The 5,000-nt window shown below is 54.7% G+C and overlaps 1 non-coding gene across 1 annotated transcript in view; it reads right to left on the reverse strand.

Annotated features, from left to right (window-relative positions):
• Positions 1–1,104, reverse strand: part of LOC126127098 (small subunit ribosomal RNA) — a 1,909-nt gene extending 805 nt beyond the window's left edge. The window contains exon 1 of the ribosomal RNA XR_007526960.1: positions 1–1,104. This exon is cut by the window's left edge and continues 805 nt beyond it. This is a non-coding gene — a ribosomal RNA (small subunit ribosomal RNA).
• Between the last annotated feature and the right edge of the window lie 3,896 nt (positions 1,105–5,000).

The raw sequence follows: 5,000 nt of genomic DNA on the forward strand, positions 1-5,000 counted from the left end.
GTATCTGATCGCCTTCGAACCTCTAACTTTCGTTCTTGATTAATGAAAACATACTTGGCAAATGCTTTCGCTTCTGTTCGTCTTGCGACGATCCAAGAATTTCACCTCTAACGTCGCAATACGAATGCCCCCGCCTGTCCCTATTAATCATTACCTCGGGTTCCGAAAACCAACAAAATAGAACCGAGGTCCTATTCCATTATTCCATGCACACAGTATTCAGGCGGGCTTGCCTGCTTTAAGCACTCTAATTTGTTCAAAGTAAACGTGCCGGCCCACCCAGACACTCAATAAAGAGCACCTTGGTAGGATTTCAACGGGGTCCGCCTCGGGACGCACGAACACGCACGAGGCGGTCGCACGCCTTCGGCTCGCCCCACCGGCAGGACGTCCCACGATACATGCCAGTTAAACACCGACGGGCGGTGAACCAACAGCGTGGGACACAAATCCAACTACGAGCTTTTTAACCGCAACAACTTTAATATACGCTATTGGAGCTGGAATTACCGCGGCTGCTGGCACCAGACTTGCCCTCCAATAGATACTCGTTAAAGGATTTAAAGTGTACTCATTCCGATTACGGGGCCTCGGATGAGTCCCGTATCGTTATTTTTCGTCACTACCTCCCCGTGCCGGGAGTGGGTAATTTGCGCGCCTGCTGCCTTCCTTGGATGTGGTAGCCGTTTCTCAGGCTCCCTCTCCGGAATCGAACCCTGATTCCCCGTTACCCGTTACAACCATGGTAGGCGCAGAACCTACCATCGACAGTTGATAAGGCAGACATTTGAAAGATGCGTCGCCGGTACGAGGACCGTGCGATCAGCCCAAAGTTATTCAGAGTCACCAAGGCAAACGGACCGGACGAGCCGACCGATTGGTTTTGATCTAATAAAAGCGTCCCTTCCATCTCTGGTCGGGACTCTGTTTGCATGTATTAGCTCTAGAATTACCACAGTTATCCAAGTAACGTGGGTACGATCTAAGGAACCATAACTGATTTAATGAGCCATTCGCGGTTTCACCTTAATGCGGCTTGTACTGAGACATGCATGGCTTAATCTTTGAGACAAGCATATGACTACTGGCAGGATCAACCAGGGAGCTGCGTCAACTAGAGCTGAGCAGCCGGCCGCCCGGGAGTGTGTCCCGGGGGCCCGCGCGAACACGCAAGCGTCCGCTCAATTATTCTGCAAACAGGAGGCTGAGCTCCCCTGCACAATACACCTCGAAACCCTCTCAGGTCCCGGCGGCGCGCAGCGCCGTCCTAAGTACTTGGTCGGGTTCGAGAGAGGCGCAATCGCCCGGAGTTAGGCGAGTAGACGCTTTAGGTGCGACCACCCGTGCTCCCAACTGAGCTTGCCGCTGCCGACAGAGGCCCGGGAGCGTGCTGTCGTGGCATTGCCGGCGGGAGACAACACGCGCCACCTACGGTGACCGGCAGCTCCAACGCCAGCGCCACAGAAGGGCAAAGGCCCCACGTGGGTGCCGAAGCGAACTCTCCCAGCACAGCGCACGTGCCAACACGTCTGCACAACTGCGATACAAACCACCAGCGAGAACCGCTGGGGCGACCGAGCAGCAGACGGCGTCGCGGCGCCGAGTGCCGGGCGGCGGCGCATCCTCAACGCACACAGTCCTCAATCGGACCAGCACACTGCAGATGTCCACCGCGCTTCGCACCGGGCCGGCGAGGACCCACTTTGGCTGCACGGCGCCGCGCGCAGGGTGCCCCGGCGCGCAGCTGCGCCGCCTGCCGCGTCCGTCGGCCGGCGCGCCTGCCACTGGGCGCCCCCACCAGCCGGCTGTAGCGCGTGCGCCCACGCACCGCGCGGCCAGCACGCCGGGCGGCCCCCCCTCACCGGCCGGGGACAGTCCCACCCACCCACAGCCGCGTATCGCTTCACACCCAGATCCACATTCACGTTCATTGGTGTGGTGGGTATCGCTGACACAACCGCGTCATAGCTGTACCGATCGTTGCCCTCACAGATGTACCTCCAGCAAGATCAACCGCACCACAACGGGTTACCAGTTGTTCATTTGCGTAACGTCACCAGTAAACGTACACGTCCACGTCCATCCCCGTTTGCAAAGTCAACTATTATTGCATGCCTGCCTGTCAGGTGTCAAGACACACTACATCCGCTCACATCCACGCAACAAAATGTGCCCGACTAGAGGGCACGTGGAAGGTGCCCCCGTACGTATGCGATGTCCATTGCGCGACGAACTGTCAACCAGCCTCTGTAGCATGTCGCAGATGTGGAACGCGGGACACCGTGCTATCACATTGTGTGAGAAGAGACTACTATGTCTGCATACACGCGCCACTACATGAACAGACGGCTCATGCTGATCGCCATCCACTGCGTCCATTACTCCCACACGTCTCTATGGCGTACCACACTGCAATACAGCTGTTATGGGGAGATGACACGTAGCTGTGTACACAACATTCTGAGCGGGTTGCGGTTGGACAACAATACATTAATGTAACGTGTCATATGCCATTTACAGAGCAGGTTAAGGCACAACGTGGGTTAGGTTAAGGCACAACGTGGGTTATGTTAAGGCACAACGTGGGTTATGTTAAGGCACAACGTGGGTTAGGTTAAGGCACAACGTGGGTTAGGTTAAGGCACAACGTGGGGTAGATTGCGGCACAACTTGGGGTAGATTGCGGCACAACTTGGGGTAGATTGCGGCACAACTTGGGGTAGATTGCGGCACAACTTGGGGTAGATTGCGGCACAACTTGGGGTAGATTGCGGCACAACTTGGGGTAGATTGCGGTACAACTTGGGGTAGATTGCGGTACAACTTGGGGTAGATTGCGGTACAACTTGGGGTAGATTGCGGTACAACTTGGGGTAGATTGCGGTACAACTTGGGGTAGATTGCGGTACAACTTGGGGTAGATTGCGGTACAACTTGGGGTAGATTGCGGTACAACTTGGGGTAGATTGCGGTACAACTTGGGGTAGATTGCGGTACAACTTGGGGTAGATTGCGGTACAAATTGCATTACATTGCGGTGCAAATTGCGTTACATTGCGGTGCAAATTGCGTTAGGTTAAGGTGCAACACAGGTTAGGTTAAGGTGCAACACAGGTTAGGTTAAGGTGCAACACAGGTTAGGTTAAGGTGCAACAGAGGTTAGGTTAAGGCGACATAGGTTAGGTTAAGGTGCAAGATGGGTTAGGTTAAGGTGACATAGGTTAGGTTAAGGTGACATAGGTTAGGTTAAGGTGACATAGGTTAGGTTAAGGTGACATAGGTTAGGTTAAGGTGACATAGGTTAGGTTAAGGTGACATAGGTTAGGTTAAGGTGACATAGGTTAGGTTAAGGTACAAACTGGGTTGTGTTTTGGTACACATTGCGTTGTAGTACAGTACACGTTAGGTTTGGGTACGGTACACATTGTGGTATGGGATGGCGTGTTGGTGGGGGGGGGGGGGGGCGGGGCGAGGTTCGTTCATATTGACCGTAGGAAGTGGATGCCCGAGGCAGCGTCAGTGTGTCAAAGGAGGTATGTCACGTTGGGATGCGCTTTTCGGTAGTGAGAGGGGGCGCGCCGTGTCCGAGGTTGCGGCAGACCTGTGTGTTTCATTCCTGCCAGTGTGTTTGTTCTGTAAGACGAGGCAGTGTGGTGATGTTGGGTGCACCCCTGTGTGGGACATGTGTGGGTGTTGGTGGCTTATCTGAGCAATTGTGGTTGTCGGACGAGTGGGATATTCTGTTTTATGATTGGACCTCGTGGCCTGGTTATCATAGTCTGGTTGGTGTACTGTGGCGGATAGGATGCACCGGACGTTGGTCCATGGTGGTGCTTAATTATTGCATCTGTGTCTGTTACAGGCAGAGAGTAGTGTGTGATAGAGTGTGTGGGTGACGTGTGGTTCCTTTTGTTTGCACAGACGTTCAGCATGTATAGGGGCATTTGCGTATTTGATCTATCTATGTGGGCCTGCATAGTTTACTGAGCAGTGCTGCGAGGTGACTGAACTACGAGCGACGTACTCATTTACAGCGGAATGGTTGCCTTCTACCAAAGATGGCGTATCGACTCTACGACAGCGTTGGCACCGCAGGAAGCGGTGTCGTAAAATGGCCCCCACACCGTCATCGTTGTGCGGGGTAGTGACCGTCTATATTGTGAGAGGAGTCCTGTTTGCCACTGGGCGTGGGGTCTCGCGTCCTGCGGTTCAGTGCCCCCAGGGAAGCGCGCGGACGTGGTGCTGCTGCTGCTGTAGCAAGCGAGCTACTTAGAGCATGTATAGGGACAGCGGGAATATGGCATATTGGATATAACTCTTCATGAAACGCATGATATAGGGGTGGATTGCACGTTACGAGTGCGGGAAGAGTCCGCCGTTCATCCGCTGGAGTTGCGATTTGGGCGGTTGGGGTGGGGCACTTGCGGGTGCGGGTGCGAGTGGAGTGGAGCGGAGCGATGATCGGTCGACGACTTCGTGCGGCGCAGGCACTGGCGTTGGGGCTCCTGTGGTGGACAGATGATGCAGGCTTTGTGGGTGGCGTCGGAAAATGGGCACTGTGGGCCCTAGCGATGTCGTCGTCGGCTTGTCGTCTCATAGATGGCAGTATCGTCGGTGCAGCAGGCCATGTTGCGGGAGACCTGCAGATGGCGGTATTTTTGGTGGTGCGCTCGACATGGTGGACGTAGTGTCGTCCGATTCGCGTAGATGGAGCTATTGCATGTGGTTTCGTCACATTGTCATAGATGGCGGTGCCGTGTTTTGGAGGTATGGTTGGCGTAGTTTCGTTCGATTCCTGTAGATGGAGGTGTCGTTTCTGGGCCGGATGGCAATGTAGTTTGGTCACATTCCCATAGATGGCTGTGTTGCGCCTGTGGGCGGCGGTGTCACCATCGTCCCATAGAGGTCGGCATGGTGTCTTCACGAAATAAGACGCCTGGGTATCCCACAGATGGCGGTATGGTCTGTTTATTGTGGACGTTGCCGTCGTCGGGACCAGA

This window comes from Schistocerca cancellata, unplaced genomic scaffold (assembly GCF_023864275.1).
Source record: "Schistocerca cancellata isolate TAMUIC-IGC-003103 unplaced genomic scaffold, iqSchCanc2.1 HiC_scaffold_483, whole genome shotgun sequence".
NCBI classification, from domain to species: Eukaryota; Metazoa; Arthropoda; class Insecta; order Orthoptera; family Acrididae; genus Schistocerca; species Schistocerca cancellata.